The 25763-nt window shown below is 38.8% G+C and overlaps 1 protein-coding gene, 1 long non-coding RNA gene and 3 other non-coding genes across 10 annotated transcripts in view; all 5 read left to right on the top strand.

Moving 5' to 3' along the window:
* Positions 1–7534: 7534 nt before the first annotated feature.
* On the top strand, positions 7535–13944 carry LOC132402207 (uncharacterized). 4 transcript variants are annotated; one of them, XR_009514838.1, is made up of 12 exons: positions 7535–7571; positions 7751–7801; positions 9030–9071; positions 9386–9424; positions 10863–10905; positions 11251–11287; positions 12128–12169; positions 12630–12674; positions 13227–13268; positions 13440–13468; positions 13642–13702; positions 13837–13944. It is a non-coding gene; the product is annotated as an uncharacterized LOC132402207 (long non-coding RNA). The 4 variants fall into 4 exon arrangements; XR_009514840.1 differs by having other exon boundaries at positions 7552–7571; positions 9033–9071; XR_009514841.1 differs by having other exon boundaries at positions 7555–7575; positions 9033–9071.
* On the top strand, positions 9241–9315 carry LOC132402367 (small nucleolar RNA SNORD47). The gene has a single exon (XR_009514885.1). It is a non-coding gene; the product is annotated as a small nucleolar RNA SNORD47 (small nucleolar RNA).
* Positions 11370–11451, top strand: LOC132402366 (small nucleolar RNA SNORD79). The gene has a single exon (XR_009514884.1). It is a non-coding gene; the product is annotated as a small nucleolar RNA SNORD79 (small nucleolar RNA).
* Positions 12478–12561, top strand: LOC132402368 (small nucleolar RNA snR60/Z15/Z230/Z193/J17). The gene has a single exon (XR_009514886.1). It is a non-coding gene; the product is annotated as a small nucleolar RNA snR60/Z15/Z230/Z193/J17 (small nucleolar RNA).
* Positions 13945–25043: 11099 nt separating the features above from the next.
* LOC132402205 (rab GTPase-activating protein 1-like) overlaps positions 25044–25763 on the top strand; it is a 570990-nt gene continuing 570270 nt past the window's right edge. Inside the window, exon 1 of one of the 3 annotated variants that reach the window (XM_059984929.1) lies at positions 25044–25181. The gene's annotated coding sequence lies outside the window, so the exon portion shown is untranslated. Of the gene's footprint in view, positions 25254–25763 lie in introns of all 3 variants that reach the window. The other 2 variants (XM_059984930.1, XM_059984928.1) reach the window with 2 other exon arrangements.

Here is a 25763-nt window from a genome sequence, read left to right as displayed (position 1 = left end):
AGGGAATGAGTTGTTATAATTGAAGGGGTGTCCTTATTGAGCCCTCATAATTAAATCAGAGAAGCTGCTTATTTTATCATAACTATGCTTAATTCTTCCTTCTGTTTTCTCTGACAATTAATAGAATTCTCTCAAAATCTTTTTTAAAGTGACGTACTTGAACACAATTATCATATACCTTCTAGAGGTCATTGTGCAACCATATTACTTTCACCAACTCTCTCCACTCTTTCAATGGTTAGTCAGGTTTGTTAACAAGGTTTTTAAAATTCTATACAGATTCTAACTTATACTTCCCAAGTAGCAAGTATTTTGTGTGAGGTTTTAGCTGTAAACTGTTCTCAAACGGACGAATAAACTTTGTATATTATATAATAACTAGTGAGTCTTATTTTACTACAGCTGTCTCAGGCAGACCTCGCATCCTCCATGAAAAGATGCATCTCTGTTCATGGAGTCGTACAGCATGAAAGTAGGCCTTTGGCCAAAAAAACTGGTCAATACCAACCAAGATTCCCATCTAAGCTAGCCACATTGCTTGTTTTTGGCCCATATCCCTCTAAACTTTTACCTGTTCCAGTAAAAGCATTCTCTAATCTGCTTACCAATCACTTGAAATCTATGACCGTTATTGATCTCTCCACTGAGGAAAATAATCCTTTCTTTTTCACCCTATCTAGAGCTATCATTTTATATGTCACAGTGGAAGCACTCTGAACCATCTCTGTTTCTAAAAAAAAACCCAAGGTCTTTTGTCTACCCCAAAATAGTCCAGTCTGCTAACTCCCAATTCTCATTATTACTATCTCCTAAATTAGTCCTTAACTTTTGAGCAGAGCAATTTGGACTTTAATGCACTAAGGTGCAGTATAACAGCAGTATAACAACTTCTGATCAACAATTTGTAACCATTTCAAATCAATTCTGCAATGATTATTTTTTCCTTCCTTAAATACTGGAATATTACATTCTCATTCCTCCCATATTGCGAGCCTAATCTGAGATGGCAACTTGTCTCTTGTGATTTGTGCTGTTGGCTACCACTGTCCTTACCATATTCATTGAACTTCAAACCCTTTTATATTTCCTCCATTTTTAACCCATTTCTGAACAATTCTTTATTTGCATTTATTGTTCAGTCATCTGGGCATCTTTTTTGCTTCATTTAATGGCCTTCAGCTGTAACAATCTTAGATCTTGTTTAGGATCAGCATTTGACATTTGCATGAGATTTTCTTTTGGGTAAGGGGGTAAAAACTAGGAGATGATTACCATGATTTAATTCAATAGAACAACTAATTTGGATAGAAGTTTAATAATTTACACCCATTCCATAAAGTTGAACACTTTAACTTTTCTTAGTTTGTTCAATATAGCAAGACTATTAAACCAAAAAACAAGATCTAAGATTATTTAATTGTTTCATAGAATTATACAGAATAGAAATAGGCCATTTGGCAAAGTCCAAGTCCACAATAGAAGATCTAGATTTAGGATAAGGGGTATGATAGGTGTATAAAATCATGAGGGTCATAGGTAGAATGAATATGCACTGTGTTTTTTTCCTCAGGAAAATGGAATCAAAATGACAGGACATGGTTTTAGGGTGTGAGCTGAAAGATTTCAAAGGCACTTAAGCAGCGAACTCTGCACGTAGGCGGTGGTGGATATATGGAATGAACTGCCAGAGGAAGTGGTTGAGCCAGATACAATAATAAGATTTCAAATACATGGATAGGAAAGGTTTAGAAGGACACAAATGCAACTAATTTAGGCCAGCAGTGATGAGTTGGGCCAAAGGGCCTGTTTCTGTGCTGTATGACTTGTAAATTTCAAATGACCCACCGCATAGAAAATGTTTCAAATTTCTACCAGAAAACAGCAAAAAAAGGTTAACGTGCATCTGAACCAGTTGTGATAGACTCCTGGCCAACCCTCTGGAAGGGCTTAAGATCCTCTCCAGGGAAATCCAAATCTGGTCTGATCAACACCTAATAAAGCCTCAGCAGTCCACCCTTGCTTTAATATTCTAGTCCCCTTGAAGTTAATGCTAACACTGCAATTCCCTTCTTTACTATCAACTCAACTTAACCTTAAGGGAATCCCAAGTCCCTTTGCTTAGCCCAGAGACATTTGGCCATTTGATTTCTGAAATCTCTCCCCATTTGGAAAAAAGAAAATTAGAAAACACCATTATTCTTCCTACCAAAATACATAACTCTACAGTTCCACCTGCCACTTTAACGTGTTCACGTCCTTCTTCAGACTGCAACATTACTTGTCCCATTAAGGAAAAGGCTATTTTGGAGCTTGCTCTGCAGTGAGAAAGGATCTTCAGATGATCTTGTAAAGGGCCCTTTGGGGAAGAGTAGGCATAATATGACAGAACTCTACAGTAAGTGTGAAAGTGATGAGGGTCATTGCAAAACTGGAATCTTAAATCAAAACAAAGAAAATGATGAAGGGTGTGAGGGGAGTTAGCTGTGGTTGGTTGGGAGAAAATATTGAAAGGCATGATGGTGGACAGGAAATGGTTAGTATTAAATAATGTATACACTACAGACACAAGACATACAGACATTCAGAGGCCATGTTATTAAGTATGGTGGTGGAACTACTGTATGGTCTGCTGCTTCCAAAGCCCATCCACTTCAAGGTTCGATGTGTTGTTCATTCAGAGGTGCTCTTCTGCACACCTCTGTTGTAATGTGTGGTTATTTGAGTTACTGCTTGCTGCCTTCCTGTCAGCTTGAACTAATCTGTCCATTCATTCTCTCCTGACCTCTCTCATTAACAAGTTGTTTTCACCCACAGAACTGCTGCTCACTGGATGTTTTTTTTTGCACCATTCTCTGTAAACTCTAGAGTCTTTTGTGCAGGAGATCAGCAACTTCTGACCACCCCATCTGACACCAACAATTACTGCACGGTCAATGTCACTTAGATGCAATTCCTTCCCCATTCTGATGCTTGTTTTAACAACAACTGAATCTCTTGATCATGCCTGCATGCTGTTCTGCAATAAATTGCTGCCCCACGATTAGATATTTGGTGTACCAAATAAAGTGGCCACAGAATGTACTCCCATGTAGATCATAGAACCATAGGACATTACAGCACAGAAACAGGCCTTTTCGCCCTTCCTGGCGGTACTGAACCATTTTTCTGCCTAGTCCTACTGACCAGCACTTGAACCATATCCCTCCATCCATGTACCTGTCCAAGTTTTTCTTAAATGTTAAAAGTGAGCCTGCATATACCACTTGTGAAGAAGCTCCCCCTTATGTTCGCTTTAAACTTTTCCCCTTTCACCCTTAACCCATGTCCTCTGGTTTTTTTCTCCCCTACCTCAGTGGAAAAAGCCTGCTTGCATTCACTCTATCTATACCCATCATAATTTTATATACCTCTATCAAGTCTCCCCTTGTTCTTCTATGCTCCAGGGAATAAAGTCCTAACCTATTCAACCTTTCTCTGTAACTCAGTTTCTCAAGTCCCGGCAATATCCTTGTAAACCTTCTCTGCACTCTTTCAACCTTATTAATATCCTTCCTGTAATTTGGTGACCAAAACTGCACACAAAACTCCAACACATTATGGGAAAAATAATTGAAAATTTTAAATCAGAATTAGAGGCTTATAAAAATGGCAATTATGGCCCCAATACGGAGGAATTTATAATTAGGAATTGGATAGGTTGGAATTATTCTTACAGGAAGCTAAGGGGTGCATAAGGGGCAGAGATAAGGTGGATTGTCTTTTCCAAGGTAGGGGAGTCTACAACTAGAGGGCACAAGTTTAAGGCAAGAGGGGGGAAATTTGAAGGAGATCTGAAGGGCAGGTTTTTCACAAAGAGGGTGGTGGGTATGTGAAATGAGCTGCCAAAGGGAGTGAAAGTGGTAGTTAAAATTACAGTGTTTCAAAAATCTTTAAATTGATACAAGGATAGGAAAAGAACTGCAGGTTATGGCCCAAAATTCAGGACACTGCAATTAGTGTAGGCCCACTCAGTCTGAGAACTTGTTTTGATACTGCATAACCGAGTGGAATAAGAAGACAGCACAATTATTACCATGGGTCACCGGCAGCTAGTCAGAAAAGGCTCCCCTTTCCCCATTCTTTGCCTCCTGCCAACCAGACACTGCCTTATCCATGCTAGAATCTTTCCCATAATACAAAGGGCTTGTAGCTTGTTAAGCAGCCTCATGAGCACCTTGACAAAGGTCTTCTGAAAATCCAAATACACAACAACAACCAATTCTCCTTTGTCTCTCCTGCTTGTTACTTCTTCAAAGAATTCCAACTGATGTGTCAGGCAAGATTTTCCCTTGAGGAAACCATGCTGACTACAGCCTATTTTATCATGTGCCTCCAAGTACCCTGAGACCTCATCCTTAATAATCGACTCCAACATCTTCCCAACCACTGAGGTCAGACTAACTGGCTGATAGTCTCCTTTCTTCTGCCTCTGTCCTTCTTGACGAGTGGGGTGACATTTACAATTTTCCAGTCTTCTAGAATCATTCCAGAATCTAGTTATTCTTGAAAGATCATTACTAATGCCTCCACGATCTCTTCAGCCATCTCTTTCAGAACTCTGGGTGTACACCATCTGGTCCAGCTGACTTAACTACCTTCAGAATTTTCAGTTTCCCAAGAACCTCTGTCTAGTTATGGTAATCTCACATACTTCATCACGCTCCCTGTCATCTGGAACTTCCACCATACTGCTAGTGTCTTCCACAATGAAGAATGATGCAAAATATTTATTCAGTTTGCCCCCTATTTCATTGCCCTCCATTACTACCTCCCGAGCATAGATTTCTAGTGGTCTGACATCTGCCCTTGCCTCTCTTTTACACTCTGTGTATCTGAAAAAACATCTAGTATCCTCGCTACTATTATTGACTAGCTTACTTTCATATTCCATCTCTAACATGTGAATGACTTTTTTAATTGTCTTCTGTTGGTTTTTAAAAGCTTCCCAATTCTCTAACTTCTTAATGTTTTTGCTCTGTTTAATGCCATCTCTTTGACTTTTAATTTGGCTTTCAACATGCCTCTTGTTAGCCATGGTTTTGTCATTTTTCTTTCAGAATACTTCTTCCTCTTTGAGATGTATATATCCTGTGCCTGCCAAATTGCTTCCAGAAATTCCAGCCATTGCTGTTCTGCTGTCATCCCTGCCAGTATTGTTTTTCAATCACTTCTGGCCAACTCCTCTCTCATGGATTGAATTACAATTCCCTTTACTCCACTGTAATACTGAATACATCTGACTTTAGCTTCTCCTTCTCAAATTTCAGGATGAATTTTATCACATTATGATCACTTTCCCCTAAAGGTTCTTTTACCTTAAGCTCTCTGATCAATTCTGAGTTCATTGCACAGCACTCAATCTAGAATAGCTGATCCTCTAGTTGGATCAACCGTGAGCTGTTCTAAGAAGCCATCTTGCAGCCATTCTAGAAAATCCCCCTCCTGGGGGATTCAGCACCAACCTGATTTTTCCTGTATATTGAAGTCCCCCATGATTATTGTAACGTTGTCCTTTTGACATGTATTTTATATCTCTTGCTGTAATTTGTAGGCCACATCCTTACTACTGTTTGAGGGGTCCACATACAACTCCAAAGGGTCTTTTTACCCTTGTATTTCCTTGTCTCTATCCACAATGATTCAACATTTTCCAGCCCAATCTCACCTTATTTGCCAACAGAGCAAACCTGCCCCCTCTGCTTTCCTGCCTATCCTTTCGATACAATGTGTATCCTTGGACATTAAGCACCCAGCTATAATATTTTAATCATGATTCAGTGATGCTTACTACATCATACCTGCCAATCAGCAACTATGCTGCTAGTTCATCTACCTTATCCCATATACTGTGCACATTGAGATACGACACCTTAAGTCCTGTAATCACCTTTTTCAATTCTGTCCACCTTTTACATTGCAACTTAACGTAAAGGGAATATCCTGTTTGACTTATCTGTTAGTCAACACAGGGATGTGCGCTTAGCTCACTGCTCTACTCTCTCTACACTCAAAGCTCTGTGGCTAGGCACCACTCAACTACCATCTATAAACTTGCTGATGATATAACTATTGTTGGCAGAATCTCAGATGGTGACGAGAGGGTGGTACAGGAGTGAGATATATCAGCTAGTTAAGTGGTTTCGCAGCAACAACCTTGCACTCAATGAGCTGATTATGGACTTCAGAAAGGGTAAGACAGGGGAACACATACCTATCCTCATAGAGGGAGTGGAAGTGGAGAGAGAGAGAGCAATTTCAAGTTCTTGAGTGTCAAGATCTTCGAGGACCTAACCTGGTCCCAACATATCAATGCAGTTATAAAGAAGGCAAGACAGCAGCTGTATTTCATTAGGAGTTTGAGGAGATTTGGAATGTCACCAAAAACACTTGAAAGTGTCTACAGATATACTGTAAGACATTCTAACTGTCTGCAAGGTATGGGGTGGGGATTACTGCACAGGATTGAAGTAAACTGCAGAGTTGTAAACTTAGCTCCATCATGGGTACTAGCCTCCGTAGTATCCAGGACATCTTCAAGGAGTGATGCCTCAAAAAGGCAGCATACATTGTCCCCTTCACATACACAATTATGGTAATTCAGTTATCCCCCTATATTATGTATTGCTGCTGCAAAGTAACACATTTCACGACATATGCCAGTGATATTCAACCTGATTCTGTTGGGAGTTCTTTGAGGATGTGACTAGCTGAACAGATAAGGGGGTACCCAACGATTCGGGTGCATTTGTTTTTCTACAGTAAAATTAGAATACAGGGAGCCGAATGTCTAATTTATTAGAATTTGGTTTTCTTCCAAATGATAATTGCCTGTCGTGCTGTTGCAGGTAAAATTTTCATTTCGAATATATCTGCACGTACTTGCACATATTAATAATAACTAGCACTTGATCGATGTACCAACGTGGTTACACGATTGAGGCATACGAGTGGGAAAACAGCCAGGAGCACTGAGCCAAGTGAGGTAAGCTAGCCCAGCGGCGGTGTGGGACGAAACCATGTCCTCGCCACACCTCCACCGACCATCACAGGGCCAATCCTCGGCCTTGCATGAATGGCGCTCGGAAAAGACCACTTTAGCGCAACGCTGTAACAGCTCGGAGTTCAATTCCGGTGGCTTTCTGTAAGGAGTTTCCCCGTCGGTTTTTTTCCACAGTCCAAACCAGTACCACGTAAATAACAAATTTTCCCATGATTAGATTACGATTACCAAACTGGGTTTGGTAGTACCGGAAGGGCGTGGTTTGCATTCCCGCCTTCGTCACACGACCGTTACAATATTGCCTTTCAAAACGATATAAAAACTACCATTGAACAGCCAATCAGATCTATCGGATTGGAATGCCGATTTAGGATTCGATTGACAAAGGTATTATCCAATTGGAGGTGGGCTGATATCTGCATGCTCCAATCAGATTAGCGTCTCCGATGATTCCCATGAAGCTAGGCGCGGGGCAGTCTATAAAGAGGTTCTGCGCGATTAGCTCTGCCTCATGCGGCTGGTGGAAATGGAGGTTGGTGTGTGTTGGGGGTGGTTGTGGTCGGGCGGGTTGTTGTACATCTCCCGTGATGAGGTTATGTTGGTAGGGACATCCGAATAACTGTGATGAGGACCCAACATGCTGAGGTTATGAGTGGTTCTGTTGCGCGGCTTGGCCTCGTACCTCTCACCGACTCTGTTCCTCGTCCACAGGTGGCCCGGCGCGGCAGCGACTTCGCCCGTACTGAGAGGCGAGTGACCCAGGTAACCGAATACGTAGAGGGTGACCCCGTGTCCTCGTTCCTAACCTGCGGGTAAAACTGCAGGGCCAGTGAGCCAGTGATTAACGAGTAGTGGTCAGGACTGTTCCTGAAAACCTTCTGAATGAGGCTTTTTGAGAGGATTTGGTACTCGAGTTTGAGTAGTTAGTGTGAGGAGTGTGAAACCAACGTCTTGTTTCAATATGGTTGCTAGTAATGTTGGGGGGCATGTGCAACAGGCCAGTATGGGATGGGATGATTGTAGAGCGAAAGCACGACTCATTGCCTGCCAGATCAAGAAACGTTAAATGTCTCTGTTTGGGTCTATCAATATAGTAGTGAAAATTGATCATGGGAATGGGGTATTAAAAGTGGCAGGAAATTTTGTCGGTCCTGTGTGTGTCATGAAATGTAAACCCACGTGAGCAGATCCATTCGTCCATCTTTGCATGCGCAATGCGAGATACTGTTTTCAGGTGCTTGAATCCTGAGACAAGGTAAAAGACAAGTAATTAGAATATTTAAAGCGAACCTGTAATTTATAGCTTTATGCGTTGCTTACATTTTAAGATTGATTTGGCTCATGTACTGTCCTGTTCAAAAGACTTAAGGCACCTTAAATTCTGTACAGTCTCCAGAGAGTTCTGATCTCAACATAAGCAAAGCAGCCAAAGTCTTGTAGAACTGTAGTAAGTCGTAACAGGCAATTTTGTATTAAAACTGCACACGCTTACCTAAAGAAATACTGCAGTTTTAAAGGTCACCATTTTGTTTTTTAACGTTTACTGTTCTTTATAGTATATTTCTGTTATTTTTAAAATCAACTTTTTTGATTTCTGCCAACTGTGGCCAGGACTTTTGCACAGTACTAAACGTAGTGCATGTACCGTTTGCCCTAACAATCAGCACGACCTAATGATGATGCTGGCTTCTGGTTTCCTTCAGCAACCTCAGGAAAATGACTGAATTCCTTTCAGTTCAGATTTGTACTGTATCAGTCTGAGCTGGAGTTTTGTGGATCACCTGGGAAATGTGGCATTGGCCATGATCCATGACTTGTTTTCTGAGGCTCTTGGGTTACATTGGCATGTAGTTTTTTGAAGAATGAATGATGAACTTAAGTTCAGCAGATACCTGACGACTTATGCATATACTTCATTATTCCTCTTATTGTAAATGGTGTGACTTAACATTTCCTGCCTCAAGTTAATCCTCTGGTTTTTGGGTTCCAGCAGCTGACTCCGGAATGGAAGGTGGCCAGTGGATGGCATCAGGTTAGTAGTGTCTATTTGTGGGTACAGGATTAAATGAAGTTAATCTGAACCTAACTCCTGATCTTTGGATCCCTGAATGGAGGAAGATGTGTATACCTGTCTGAGATCACACTTGTTCCTCCAGGCTCCAGTGAGAGTAGGGTGGCCTTCCTTGAGGGTTTTTATGTGAAACCAGTGATGCAGATGATTCTGCCATATGATCATAAATGATTCTACTCTTAATCCGTTCCTTTCTTCTGAGGTTTTGCTGCTTCTCTGCATGTTTCTGTGTGTTTGTGTGTGCTTGTCAATGACAACATTTTCTTAATTTTCAGAATGAAGTGACCCAAGTGTCGACTGGACAAATAACAAAGGTGAGTTGAGTTCTTGCTGAGCCTGGATAACAGTCTGGCTTCAATTTATTATCTTGCTGTGCTGAATATGGCTCTTAATGGTGCCCTTACTGTTGCCTGTGTTTGGTAATTAGCAGGGATATGATGAGAGGCCATGGTTCTGAATGGGATTTGAGGGGAAGGTTGTAGTTGCACTGCTGGGGAAGGGGTTGAGGTCAGTACTGTGTCTAAGACAGACAAATAACAAAGAACATCACACAGACAATCTAAAGCAAAGTAATAGGATTAGTGTAGATGTCTTTCTGCGTGACTGTTCATTGGTGTAAAGAAAATCTGAAGGTTTTTTAACTGGTTCCAATTTGTTTCCCAATGCATATTGGAACTGTTGACCAGCCTTAAATAGATGGGTATTGAGTGCAACACATTCTGCCATTTTATCATGGTGCTTTCACTGATGTATGAATTAGGTCTCCTAGTCATGAGTATGACATGAAGGGAGGTGGATGAATTGATATGACAGAAGGCAGTTCATTTGTTTTAAATAAATGTCTCCTGTAAGCCTAGTTTTTAAATTGGGTGTCAGGATACAGCTGTTGTGCCAATGTCTAGTGTCTGGCATTATTTCCTTTCACAATAAGTATCTATGATAGAAAATCTAAATTGTCCATGAGGATTGTCTGAGTGAGGCAAGATTGCTAACAGTGATCAGACATTTATTTAATGGGCTGAGCTGCGGGAGATGGTTCTTTTGGAACTGTGGAGGTTAGTGCAGAAGAGCTGCTTGGCCATTCAGGGAGCATTCAAATTTGCAGTGTAGGTGTTGCTTGTAGACACTAAGAATGTTCATGCTTCTAGTTTCTTTGCTAATGAACCTTCCTCAGGCCTGCTTCATATTTTTCCTATAATCTACTACTGCGTTGTCCTGTAAGTGGGGTAATGGGCTCTCTCAGAATTGCACGTGCAGTGCTGGAGATTCACCATGTGACAACATCTTGTTTTGAATGAGTTTAGTGGTGGGATTATAAGGATTGCAGTTTAATTTTATCCTGGTTAAACTCAGTACAGAAATGATGAAATATTTTGAACTCTCTCTCTGAAAGTGATGACATAAAATTATCTGAATCTGCTGAGAAACCAGTGTTTGGGATTAGTTAGGTTACTGTGAGCTAGCACAAAATGCTGAAGGAATTCAGTAGGCCAGGCAGCAAAACAGTAAAGATTCTTCAGGACTGAATTGTTTTCAGTATTCAGATCCAAGATGTTGGAATCCCCATTTTTTTTAAAAAAAAAAGTGCATGGGTAGGCACTGCTGGGGAAGGTTGTGGGATGATCACTATGCTGTTATCTAGGCAAAGATTTGGAGTGTATCAGGTAGTGGTTTCTGTTTATGGTCTAATTAGTGAATACAGGGTCACAGTTTTGATCATTGTGTAGTTCTGAAATTTCTCCTCTTTTACAGATTGGAATCTCTGTTCTCTGAATGCTGGGACTGGCCTTTACAGGTGGGTGCCATATTAAATTCTCATTTGGCTTTTAAGTTCACACTCGCCATTGCCTGATGATTTGCTTTGCTTTGATTTCACAATAAGCTGTGAGTGCTGACTTGTGAGTGAGGATGGTCTGATTAGCTCTGGAGAGCAGTCTTGGAGAGGGGACCAGTTAGCATCTCCATAGGAACATTGTCCATTGAATTGTGCCGGTGATGATGCTTATTTGCTACTCTTGACACGTTGGATGACGAAGGATATGAACCACCAAATAGATTCTGAGGCACACAAAATTTAATGGATTATAATACTAATGCTGTACTAACAATGCCGGTTACTAACAATGTGCGTCTCCTCCAGGTGTGAATCTGGTCAAGTCAAAGTGTCTGCTGCTGAGGTAAGAAGAACTATGTGATGTCATTAAACAATGTGGGAGATGTTGCCATTAGATTTGGTCTGATGGAGTGATGAGTTACTTGTACTGTTGATGATGTTAATTGAAATACAATGGGAATCTCTCTGAGATGGTATGAAAGACATTTGAACGTTACTGAACCAGTACAAGATAACTTCTATTGCTGTAAAAGATGGCATGAATTGTGTATGCTTGTGTTTAAAAAGTGATTTTGGTCACTAAACAATAAGATGATTCACAACTGATTTGTTTATGGTTTCAAACATTCATTCTGCTTTGGAAATGGCTGGGAGTGAAGGTGTCAACAATAATGAATGTTACAATAAATATTGAATCCTACAAATATTCGATAGCATTGTTTGGAGGCAGTCCAGTAGTGAATTCTGTCAATAATTATTAGGAACTAATCATTTTGTAGTACTATTCTGATGTTCCAGTTCTATATTTCATTTGTTACTCAGGTGGCTGTTTAACTTGAATCTTGAACTATTCACAGGAAACTGATTAATTAGGACAGCAGTTTAAATTTGCTAAAAAGTGCAGTGTGTCCATTTAACCAGAATCCACTGGTTTGGCCAGTACTTGTATAGGAAGGGTGCAAAATTATTTGGGCCCAATGCAGCCAAGTGAAATAGGCATCACATTCATCATGGGTAAGATGGGCTGTTACTGTGTGATTTGGGTTACATTGTAATGAGTTGCAGTGTTTGTATTTTGTCTTGGAAATTTGAGTATTTGAAATTCAGTATGGGACAGCGAGATCTGTTGCTTTAACACAAAAATTGCAACGTAATATTTTCTTCACTTTTTTTTGGGTTTCAGCCTCTGACTCCGAATATAAAGTTGGATTGTGGATGGCACCAGGTGAGTGGAGATATGAGTTATTGGTGTGGAGTTGTCTGTAAACCCAAGAATGCACTCACCTGCTAGTGGTGGGCAATGCAGTTACAAATCTAATATGGTTAGCCCTTGGGTATGTTTGTTATTGGTATGCCTTCATTGGCGTAGATTTGTAGTGAACTTGTGAGCATCTTGGATTTCTTAATGGGTGCTTCAATCGATCATGGTAGTTTGCTGTGTAGATATTTGGAGACTTTGTTTTGGAGTGTTCTGTGGAACCTGTAAGTTGTGATTACTGGAAACTCTTGGGTTTACATTGTGTTTTCCTATCTGAGGAGTGAATGATGAACTCATAGTTCAGCAGATAATTGATGATGAATTAATCATTAGTCTTTCGCATATACCTGACATTTCCTCATCCACATACATGATGCAACACATGAAAACCTCCATCAAGGTAACAATTTTTTTCTTTTGATTTCAGCCCAATTCCAAACATGAAGTTAGCCTGTGGATTGGATGGCATCAGGTGAGCGGAGTGGGATTGAATTGTGTGCATTCCTCTTGTTGATAGTGTTGCATGTTTGAAGGAATGAACTGAGGTTTTATCAGGAATTTAAAGTCTGCTTACAGTAGAAGTGTAGGGTTTCTCTGCCAAATGCTGCAGGAGTGAGATGGTTGGTATCCAGCATTGTAGTGATATTTGAACTTTCAACTTTCTGAACAGTGATCCTTCACTGGCCTGTGGGTAGATAAGGTGGAGGGTGTGGGGGAATAAGACTTACTGGATTTGTGTACCAGTGTGCAGTCACCCTTGTCCTTCCAGGCTCCAGTGCGGATAGGACAGGCTTCCTTGAAGGATTTTTGTGTGAAACCAGTGATTAAGATGATTCTGCCATATGAACATGACTGATTCCAATTAGTTCTGTATATGAGGTTTCAATGTTTGTCAAAAATATGGCCTGTATTTTCAGGATGAGGTGATGAATTGGGAAGTTAATGAACTGTATTGGGTGGTTTCTGTCTGCCAAAGATGGTGAAAACATGGGTTATTTATTGTGGGATTTTTTTCCTTTTACAGATTCTGGTTTCTGTTCTCAAAAGTATGACTGGCCTTAAACAGGTGGGCACTATGTTCAATCCTCATTCTGCTGTTTTAACTACACTTTCATCATGATGTACGAATTAGGTCTCCTAGTCATGAGGACAAGTAAATTGACTGATATGATAGGCAGTCCATTTGTTTTAAAATGTCTCCTAAGTCTGGTTTTTAAAGTATCTTTTTCTATCTCAGGTGTCAGGATACAACTACTGTGACAATTGGTAAGTGCATGGCTTTGTTTTCCTTCACAATAAATATCTATGATGAGAGCAGAAAACTTGAATTGTCCATGAAGACTCTTGATATTAGCTCTAACTGATCAGGTATATGAAGATCACTGGATGTGAGTGAAGCTTGTTTGTCAGCAGTGATTTGATATTCCTATCTTTTCCAGAACTGAGGTTCATTGGGAGCAGCTTGTGGTATTGTCTTGGGTCCTCATCTGATCGGTAGGGGTAAGTATTGATGTTCTTGGAAGATGCTTAGTATCTGAGCATCTGAATTGTGTAGTGTGGTAGTGATTTATCTCATTGGTGGATCTGTGATTTCTGGATTGTATTGCAGTATTAATTTTTGTTTTCTGTTGTAGGTACAAAACACGGAGCTTGCAAGCAGATATCAGCTATTTTTTTGCCCTGTCTACGAGTATGTCAATTCAATATGTAACGCTGGGATAATAAAATAAATACTGCTCTTTCTCTGCTTATCTGGAAGTGTTATTTAAATTGTGTAATATTTAGTCCCTTATTAAGAGAGTCCTTTTCAGTTACTATTCACAGCCTGTTGACCTGAATTGAACTGCTTTAGCTGGTTGTTACTGGGTTTACCAAGCTCTTGTTTGGGCTAAATTATCTACCCAGATCCATGCTGTATCTGGATGTAATAATTATGACAAGTGGAAGTCGTATTTCCTGCTACTGTCCTGCTGCTCTAAGAACTGTTTTTAAAAAGGCAAATTGACATTGCAGTTTGATTTTTAACTAGGAGTTGCAGGGGGATGAGAGCCAGACTCCCAGGATGGAGTGTTGTGGGGAAAGATGTACTAAGACGGTGTTCCAGGTAAGGTAGATGAGTTTAGAGCATGGATTAGCAAATGGGGTTAAAATTGTATTCATTAGTGAGACTTGGGCTACATCCACACTATGCGTTTTAAAAAATATCTGTCCACATTGAAATGGAGATGTCAGCGAATCTCCGGCACATGCACAGGACACATCTACTGAAAACAAGTGACATGTTTGCTGTTGAATCTCGCTGTGAAAGATGGTGCATGTTTTTTCAATTACAGACTAAAAACTTAAAACGATGGGTAGTTGTTAGCTCTTGCGCAGGACTTGAAAGTAAAAAAAAACAAATACTGAAGTGTATGGAGGCAACTGACGGAGTTCATGGGTGATATGACCCAGCTGATGAACTCTGAAAAACTGACGTTGTATTTGTAAAGTACTTTGTTAAATGTGTAAAACATGTTTGCATCAGTATCTTGTATTTCCATACAATGTTACGTTAGGCTGTTACAGATCTATTTTCAGAGATATACTTGTATAAATAGGTAAATCACCTTCATACAAGCAAGGACAGAATTAGTAAGATATGGGTCAAAGTATTTGAGTACATTTCTAACTTATGGCTTAAGAGTCGTTGCCGTCTTCCGAAATTGTTAAGTTGCGTTCAAGAGAACAATGAAATTCTGCTCTGACATCACTTTCAGATTTCTTCAGTTACCCAGTCCACACTGATCTGCCCAAGCAGTGTTTTCAGAAATACACACCCTGGAAAGTGTTTTTGAAAAGCTTCAGTTATGGATTTATCTTGTGTTGTGTGGATGTAGCCTTAGATGTGTGGGGAGAGAAGAATTGCAGCTTGCTTGAATACTGAGTTCTGTTTTGGACTATAGAGTGGGAGGGATTAAAAGGAGCATTGGTGGCATTACTAGTTGGAAAATAATAGTAGTGCTCATAGGACAGCTATGTGTGTGGAAATGAGGAAATACAAAAGGGATGATCTTATTACAAGGATTATATTGTAGACCACTCAGTTTAGAGGAGCAAATTTATAGAAATCACAAGTAGTTGTAAGAAATGCAAGGTTGTTGATAGCTTTCCATATTGAGTGGGACTCCCATACTTTTACAAGAGCTGGATTGAGATACTTAGTCAGACGTATTAAGGAAAGTTTCTTTAATCAAGTGGTAGCATGCTGCTATTTTAGCTAGGCTGTCAAGAGTTCAAATTCCTGGGCTGTTGGTAAGAGGTTTGTACATATTCTGTGAATGTGTGGCTATCTTGGTGCTCTGATAGGTTAATTGCTCATTGAAATTGTCCTGAGGTTAGGTTAGGGTTGGCTAGGCAGTGCAGCTTATTTGGCCAGAAAAGCCTGTAAAATTTGTAAATATACAGAGGAAAAAGTGTGTGGGACTCCAGTGATCAAAATACAATTAGTTTCAAGATAATTGTGGAGGACTAGATGTCCTAGGGTAGAAATTATAAATTGCAGAGGCCAATTTTATCATTAATTTTTGTTGCAACACCAACAAATTCCATTTAATACAACCAGTTGCTGATTACATTTTGACTGTAAGCCCAGCCACCCCCTCCCCTCCACCAACCAAATAGTGTGTACACAGAACATTCCTATTTTAACAAGATCTTCTAAGTTGGATATCAAATTTGTCCGCATTGAGATTTTGTTTGGTCATGCATCATTTACTCTTGCTGATGATTCCAGGTGATAAATGTCCAAAAAGCTCAAGCCAGTGAGTACTTGAAATATAAGGTTTCCAAAGCTGGATTACAATCTTAGCTGCAGTCAGGCCTGCCAGCCAGATTTTGCATGTTTTTCCATAAGGGAAAGGTGGGAGTCATAATTTTGAGGATGTACAGTGGGGTCCATTGGTATTACACCCCTGTTCTATAAGAGAACTAAAATGCCTAGACATACCCATACAACATGTATAAAAGCATTTAAAGTGTATTATACTGATGATTTGGTTTTTCGAAGCACCAACAGCATTATCCCAAATCGCATCCTAGTCTTAAGTCTTGACCCAATTCAGGTATGTCCCTATCCCAGGCTTTCATTCCTGATGATGGCATATATTTCTTAGATTTATCATAGATATATGACACTGTCTTGGCGCACTCTGTATCCAACTTAAAATGGGATGGTCCTTCAATTCTGACCACCGGGGAAACTCGTAGGCTTTACAAACTGATCTTACTCAGTACACACAGTATTTGAAAGCTAAGGATAGTACTAGCCCTATTAAAATCTTAATTAAAAATTTAAAAAAAATTAATTAAAAAGAGTATTAATACCTTTATCCTCCCAAATTCTGTTAGTGAATGATTCTCTCCCTGATAGAAAATAATGATGGTTCCATAATGGAAATAATTTGCATCATACACTTAGTTTTGGATTTTTCTGCTGCTCTAAACGCTTGTAGCATATGGGTTAAAATTGGCCCCCAATACAAATCCCATTTTTTGGTAGATATACCTATAAGGAGAAAGTCTTTCAACCTTATTGGTGCTATTAGCTCTTGTTCTCCAGTTTTTGCCAACTTCCTGCTGGAGGTGCAAGTGATAAAATGAGTATTGAGTTGATAAAATTAATGTGGGTAAGATGATCATTTTAATGACTGATGAGTGGGCTGGGACTGATGCTGGCAGGTGTCTCCATCTATTAATATCTTAAAATTTAAAAAAATTGTTTTAGCCACAGATAGGGAAGTTTTAATTTTAATACCCAAGTAGGGAACCTCATTTGTAACATTAATCTGGGGAGGTAGAGACACCTTACTTTTACCTGTATTAATCAGCATCAGTGCTGATTTTGACAGATAACTTTGTATCCTGAAAGAAATCCAAGTTGCTTCAGTGTTTTTAAAACCAGAGAGTTTGTTGAACATTTGCCATATCAACTAAGGTGGTGTTCACATAGTGATATCAAATGTGATGTACCTATTTTAATAGGGGAGATCTGAGGAGAGTTTCTCACTGTTCAATATTGTAAAAATTGTGTGTGTGTGTGTATATATATATGTAGTGTGCCCTATCCTATGTCAAATAACTGAAACCTCCCACACATACCTGGGCTGAGGGATTAGCATACAGTTTGAGTCATAATTTATTGCCAAACTTTTAATTATTTTCAAACTCTCCAATGATTTGGCCTTTCATGGCAATCAAACACTTTCAGCATCTAGAAGTAGCAGGATAGCAAGCCATAGGCAGGTGGGATTTTGTGTTGCACTCAGTATGTGTAAGAGCTGGCGAGCAGAGGCCAATTTTGATGGCATAAGTAGGATCTGGCAAGTGTACCAGGACTGGATGTCTTCAAGCAAAGGCATACTTGGTAAGAGGGAGGCCTTGAAATGGGAATAGTTTTGTAAAGATACAGGGCTATCAAGTTTAGGGAGACATGGTTTTTGAGGGATATTGACTATCTGAGGTGGTAGTACAGAAGGAACAAATGAGACAATTTCAACAGGGAATCAAGGAAGCTGGTAGAAGGCATTAAGGATAATTCACAGATGGTGAATTGGGGTCACAATTTTTGCCTAATATAAATATTAAAAGCAAAAGGTTATCAAGGTTGGTCATCTTGTAGAGCAAAGTGGAATCCCACAATAATGTAGATAACATTATTACAGCTAGGGAGTCTTGAGTTCGCTTCCTCTACAAGCCAGTTTATATGTTCTTTCCCATATACATTGGATTTCTCTGGGTGCTCTGGCTTCCTCCCACAAGTTTGGTTATTGTAAATTGTCCCATGATTACGCTAGGGTTGATGGGTGGGTTTCTCAAAATCGATTTTGGAGTTGAAAGAGATGGGAAGAGCTTAAATAGACACTGTTCAGTGCAAAATATGGGGGTGAGGCAAAACAGGTTATCAAAAACTACAGATTAGAGGGGTGCTTGCCTTCTAGAGGTAAATTTGAGTGGATAAATTCTCAGGTCCTGGTGAGGTGTTCGCTCTGATCTAGTAAAGGTTATTTAGAGTGTCCTTGGGCATGGGTGAGGTGGGTTGGAGGGTAGTGAAATTTGTTGCTTTGTTTAAGAAAGTCTCGGGATTAAAAGGGAACTGGAGGCTGAGCCTGACAGTAGTAGGTAAGTTATTGATGGGTATTTTAAGGGACTTGATATAAACATTTGGGTAGCTGGGGACTGATGAATAGTCAACATAGCTTTGTTTTGACACAACATAAGCACAATCTTCAGGTTACCAGGGAAGTTGAAAGGTGTTGAGTTCTTTTAAATTGAATTTTCAAATAGGTTACAGAAAGAAAAAAATTATCAACCCTTTACCCCCAACATATCGCTATGGAAAAAAAGAAGAAAGAATGAATGCCTGGATATCGGAAGATCCCCACACGCTCCATGGAGTTCATAATAGTTTTAATATGTATGTTTATTTCTTTCCCCAGATAACCAAAAATTTTATCTTCAGAGCACCTATATATTTAATAATATAAATAAGGGTGCCAAATTTTCAGAAATATTTCATATTTATCTTAATTATAAGTAATTTTTTCAAGTGGAATGCAGCTGAAACTTTCATTCTTCCAATGATCTATACTTAAGTATGAATCTGATTTCCAAGTAACTGCAATAGCCTTTTTGGCTACTGCCAATGCAATTTTTATGAATTCTTTCTGATATTTATTCAATTTGGATTTTGATTTTATCCCTTCAATATTGCCTAGTAAAAATAATGTTGGATTATGTGGAAGGTGTATTCCAATATTTGTTCCAGTAAAACTCTTAAATTTGTCCAAAAAGGTTGAATTTTAAAACAAGACTAAGTACAGTGTAAAAAAGTACTAATTTCTTGATTACATCAGAAGCATTTATCAGATAAATTTGGGTTTTATCTTAGCCAGACATTTGTTGTATTTGTCATACTGTCAAGACATAGTCTTGACCAATTTGTTTCTTCAATTTTAATATTCAAATCAGTTCCCCATCTTTGTCTTGACTTATGAATTCCTTGTTTAATTGCCTGCTTTTGAATCAAACTATACATACAAGAAATAAATTTTTTAATTTTTCCTTTTTGAATTAAAATCTCCATTTCATTAGGTTTCAGCAATAACATTGTTTGACCCAATTTATTTCTTAAATAAGCCCTTAATTGGAAATAACAAAAAAGTTGATATATTTATTCTTATTTGATCAAATGACATTAATATACCTCCTTCAAAACAATCTTCTATATACCTGATCTCTTTTTGAAACCAGTTGTATAGAAGTTGGTTATCCATAGCAAAAGGAATAAGTTTATTTTGAATTAAAGGTCTCTGCTAATAAAGATTTCTTTATCTCATCATCAACATTTATCTTACTCTATAAATCAATCAATTGTTTTAATATAGGAGATTCTTCCTTTTCCCGTATCCATTTAGATTCCCACTTATTTATAAAATCTTCTGGTATATTTTCTCCTGTTTTATCTAGTTCTATTCTAATCCATGCCGGTTTATCTTCAAAAAAAGATGCAATAAATCTAGGTTGATTTGCTTTATAATAACTCTTGAAAAAACTTATGTGGTAATTGTATTGGTAGTGTTTGGAATAAATATTGTAATCTAGGGAATACATTCATTTTTACAGCATTTACTCTGCCTACTAATGTTATTGGTAACATCACCCATTTATCAAGATCTTCTTGAATTTTTTTCAATAATGGTAAGTAATTTATATAAATTCTTTATATCATTATCAACTCTTATACCTAAATATTTTATGCCATTTTTCGGCCATCTAAATTGAGTTATTAATTGACATTGACTATAATCTCCTTTGGTAAGGGGTAGAATTTCACTTTTATCCTGATTTATTTTGTAGTCTGATATTTTCCCATAATCTTCCAAAAAAGATTCCCCAAGGTACTACGAAAGTTGAAAGATGAGGTATTATTATAGATTGGAGTAATCCTGTTAAAAATAATGACTAATTTACTGAATTTTTAAAGTTTTAATGTTAATGGGCATAATGGGCCGGTGAAAAGAAAAAGAATTTTAACATGTATTAAGAAAATGAAAATAGATATCTTTTTTTTATAAGAAACACACTTAACAGAGTTAGGAGAGATTGGGTTGGAAATGTTATCGCAGCTTCATTTAACTCAAAGGCGAGGGGAGTTGCAATTTTGGTTAATAAAACTTTACCAATTAAAATACAAAATGTATGAATTGATTCTGCGGAGAGATATGTAATTATACATTGTCAAATTTTTTTCAGAACTAAGGACTTATGAATATTTATGCGCCAAATGAAAATGATGTAAAATTTATACAAGGGGCCTTTTTGAATTTGGCTGATGCATATGACAAAATATTAATAGGTGGAGATTTTAATTTTTGTTTAGACCCAGTTTTAGATAGATCAACAAAGGTTGTTACAAAATCAAAAGTAGCAAAATTAACTTTATCATTGATGAAAGATTTAAATTTGATATATGGAGAAGAATTAATCCAAAAGAAAGAGATTATTCATTTTATTCAAATAGACATAAAACTTAGTCAAAGATAGATTTTTTCTATTAATGAATATTCAAGACAGAGTGAAAAATATGGAATATAAAGCAAGAATATTGTCAGATCATTCCCCCTTGATATTGATAATGATGGATAAAGAGGAATCTACAGATGGAGATTTAATTCATTATTAAAACGTCAAGATTTTTGAGATTTCATAAAAAAGCAGATTCAGCTTTTTTAGATACAAATTTACATTCAGTTGATAAATTTATAGTATGGGAAGCAATGGGGGCATATTTGAGAGGTCAGATAATAAGTTATACTTTTAAAATTAAGGAAATTGGTAGAAACAGATCAATTGGAGAAAGAGATTACAAAATTAGAAAAAGAATCTCAAAGATATATGACAGAAGAAAAAAGAAGACAACTTGTTAACAAGAAGTTAAAATATAATACACTTAAGATATACCGAACAGAAAAAGCAATTATGAGAACTAAACAGAAATATTATGAACTAGGTGAAAGATCACACAAGATTCTTGCTTGGCAGTTAAAAACAGACCAGACTTCCAAAACGATAAATGCAATTAGAGCAAGTGTGAATAAAATTACTCATAAAACTTTAGAAATTAATGAAATTTTAAAGAATTTTTATTCTGAACTGTATCAATCAGAATCAAAATGATAATGTTGAGATAGAAAGGTTTTTATCACAAATAACTCTTCCAAAATTGGATTCGGAAGAACAGAAGGCATTAGATGTGCCTTTTACATTAAAAGAGGTCGAAGAAGCTCTAGGATCACTTCAGACTAATAAATCCCCAGGAGAAGATGGTTTTCCGCCTGAATTTTACAATAAGTTTAAAGATTTACTAATTCCTCCTTTTATGGAGTTAATACACCAAGCGGAAAGAACGCATAAACTTCCAGAATCTTTTTTGACAGCTATTTTAATAGTATTGCCAAAAAAAGATAGAGATCTTTTAAAGTCAACATCATATAGACCTATTTCTTTGTTGAACACAGACTATAAAATAATAGCAAACATTTTATCTAATAGATTATCTAGATACTTACCAAAATTAATTCATATGGATCAAACAGGATTTATCAAAAATACACAATTGGCAGATAATGTAACTTAGTATAATTCATCTGGCTCAAAAGAGGGAGGAAATGAGTGTGTCAGTTATTTAGATGCAGAAAAAGCATTTGATAGATTGGAATGGGATTTTTTATTTAAGGTATTGGAAAAGTATGGGTTAGGAAAATCTTTTATAAAATGGATTTAAACCTTAAATACTAATCCCAAAGCTACAGTAATGACAAACGGTCAAATTTAAACATCATTGCAGTTAACAAAGTCAACTAGACAAGGTTGTCCATTATCATTTGCTTTATTTGTATTGGCGATAGAACCAGTAGCTGAATTAATTAGAACAGACCCAGATATTATGGGTTTCAGAGTTAACCAGGAGGAATTTATTTGCTGACGATGTTTCGCTTTATTTAACAAACCCATTGTATTCGCTGCGTAAGTTATCTTCTAGATTGAAAGGTGGTATATTTGTAATGGATGTGGCAAGGAGACTTCGGAGATTTGCCAAGAGGTTTCAGTTGCTTGGCCTTCATTAATCCAATTCATAAATGGAGTTCAACGTTGGCCAGAGATGTCAGAAAGTGGTAGATAGTTGCCTCTAACTGGAGGACTGGCAAATAGTATGATATAGGGATTGGTGCTGGGTCAGTAGTTCAACATAGATATACACATTACAGGCCTTTTGGCCCATGAGGGTGACCTGTAGGTCAATGGAGGGAAGGACGCTGCAATGCCTTGCACTCCTTTGGTAGAGATATACATCCACCACGCCACTCATTATTGTGTATTAATCATTTTATATTAACTTCTAAGAATTTTGATGACGAGGTAAAAGTAAGATACAAGCTTAAATAGGTAAAGAAGTGGTTTTGTGAAAGACAAAGGTACAAGAAACGTATTGATGTTAAGGATGCTATCAGAACGAGCTACTCAAGTGCAAAAAGATTTGTTTTATCAACTACACAAAAGCATTTGACAAAGTGAAGCACAATAAGTTATTCGAAATATTACAGGAAACTCTAGATTTAGATTCAAAAGACCTCCGCCTAATCAGAAATCTGTACTGGGAACAAACTGCCACTGTAAGCATAGATGGAGAAGTGAGTCAGTTTACAAAAACCAAGAGAGGCAGTGTGTTTTCTCCCCCGATTTGTTTAATGTGTAAAGTGAAACAATACTACAAAAAATAAGAGACATTTTGGGAATCAAAGTTGATGGTGAAAACATCAATAATTTCAGTATGCGGATGATGGTGTTAATTGCAAGTACAGAGGAAGAACTACAAAACTTAATTGATATGGTTGTTGAAGAAAGTGCAAAAATGGGTCTATCTATCAATTGCAAAAGGACAGAATGTATGGTGATATCCAAAAAGAGGGAGAATCCTATCTTTGGGCTGAGAATAAACGGGGAAGACATAAAACAAGTACGCAACTTATGCTACTTAGTAAGCTGGGTGACATCAGATGGTAGGTGTGACATGGACATCAAAAGAAGAATAGGGATGGCAAAAGACGAGGATGAAGAGTATACTGATCAACACAAAACTAGGCATGACAACTTGTCTCAAGAGTACTGAAATGTTACATTCTTCCAGTTATATGGCTCAGAATGTTGGACGATATCTAGTAACATGAGGAGATGAAGCAGCAGAGATGTGGTTTTTGAGGAGGATGCAAAGAATATCATGGATGAAATGAATATCTAATGAGGATGTCATGAACAGAACAAGCACAAAATGAGAAATAATGTATGAGATCATGAAAAAGCAATGTGACTTCATTGGACATGTGAGTTAGAATGCATGGTAATTATGGGAAAGATTGAAGGGAAGAAAGCAAGAGGAAGGCAAAGGCAAATGATGATGGAGACAGCAGCCAGAGAACTGAAAATGAATACCAATGAATTGATCCACTTGACCCGAAACAGGAGTGTGTGGGCCATGACAGACAAAACTCAAAATGGGCATGGCACCTGATGATGATGGTCTTATTAATAAAATCAATGAAGGACATATGATTGATTCAGAAGCGAAACTTTAAGAGTGGAGAGGGAAAATCCTCTGTGTAAAGAAGAAAGTGGATGTGGTGGGAAGAATTCAAGTTGTACTGAGGAGGGGTGTAAAATGACAACACACAAAATGCTGGAGGAACTCAACAGGCTAGGCTGCATTTTGTGTGTGTTAGGATTTCCAGCATCAGCAGATTTTCTTATTTTTTGTGGCGTAAGATGACAGGAAGATATGGTAGGTGAGTATAGTTGAAGTAATGGTTCCCTTTCTACCTTATCTAAATCCAGCAATGGTAGCACTTTGTGTTCTAGTATATGCTCCACCTTGACACCACTCATTTCACTGTATCTGTCCCCCCCCCCTTTCCTCTTTGTTTGCCTCCATCTATCATTCACCTGTTATTGTCTCCCAACTCTACATCCACTTATCTCGCTTACCTGGCACTAACTGCCTGTCGTCTTCCATTCCTCAGATCGCCAATCGCCCTGCATTTCTCCTTTCTCCACACATGAAGAGTTTCGACCTGAAACATAAGCGTCCCAACTATCTTCTCAATAATGCTGCTCAACCCATTTAGTTCTTACAGCAGCTCGCATGGCTGCAGTGTCTTGTGTGTCTCACGAATGGTTAGCATGATGACACAAATAATTGGTGTTGACAATGAGGGGTGTAGTTTTAGGCAGCTACAGTGTGGTATTAACGGGCAGGGCAATGGGAACTGGAATATAACCCTAATCTGGTGATGCATTAAGGGAGGGCGAATGGGGATAGGGCATGTTGAACGGTAGGGCCTTAATCGAATATTGGTGTACGCATCCGAGGATCATTGATACAGTGAAAAAGAATATACTTCATTAGTTGGGGCGTGGAATGAGTGAGCAGGGAGGTTATGATTACTATATTTGAGATACTTCCGCGTGACACAGACTATTTGCTGGAAGTTAGAGCCTGGCGCGTGCTACCAGGAGTCATTCAAAAAATGAGCAATCCTAATGCGGTCAATTTGCATTGATCTTCGAGATCAGAGACTGAGGAATGAGTGCTAGCGTTGCTGTAGACACTCCCGGAACACATGCACAACATTGCAATCCACGCGTCGCAACAAACTGCACGAAAGAGAGCAAACAGCATTCGCCACCAGTGCAGGCAATCGGGCGGTACTAGGCATGCGCAAAGCGGAATCCGCGCGCAAGCAGCACTGGGCACGCGCAGCAGGAACGGCCGCCCTGTGGTTGTACTGAGCATGCGCAGACGGAGCTCCGGCGCTAGTAGCGACGATGTTGGCGTCGGCCGAGGTCGGCACGTAGCCGTAGGTGGCGGCAGCGCAGCCAGGAGAGCCCGGTAAGGACTGTCGGTGATCGGCAACACGTCACAACATCTCCCTCTGACTGACATGGCTGGAGGCCCGAGAAAGTGAGTGAGGATGAGGAGAGATTCCTTGACCCCGGCTGGATGGTGAGGAAGAAGAGTGGGACTCAGCAGGGTACGGTAGAGAGCGGACTGATGTAGAGAGTGGGGCCTCTGCTCCCTGATAGATTGAAGAGGTACTGACAGAGACAGATCCCAAAAAAACTCTGCACTAATGGGCCACTTCCCACTCATCCCTGAGAATAATAGGGAGTGAGATCCGTGATTTCTGACATGGGAAGCGTGAGGGTGAGAATTAGTGTAGTTCCATGTGTGACTTGGAGAGGAGTCTGCAGTTTCTGGTATACATTCGCATCAGCTCCTCTTGTCCTCAGTGCTGAGGTATAGAGTAGCCTTTAGGTTTAACTGCAGTGCACTTTGGATACGTTGTCACTGCAGCCACTATGTACCAGTGGTGAGATATTTGGCAAGCTGAGCAACTTCTTTGTCCTCAGTGGTTTCCAACTTGAGGAGAATTGTTGCAACCTGTGGCATTTAGGGAAATTGAAAGTGCCA

The sequence above is a fragment of the Hypanus sabinus genome, chromosome 11 (assembly GCF_030144855.1).
Source record: "Hypanus sabinus isolate sHypSab1 chromosome 11, sHypSab1.hap1, whole genome shotgun sequence".
Taxonomy (NCBI): Eukaryota; Metazoa; Chordata; class Chondrichthyes; order Myliobatiformes; family Dasyatidae; genus Hypanus; species Hypanus sabinus.
This window is presented reverse-complemented; position numbering and strand designations above follow the sequence as displayed.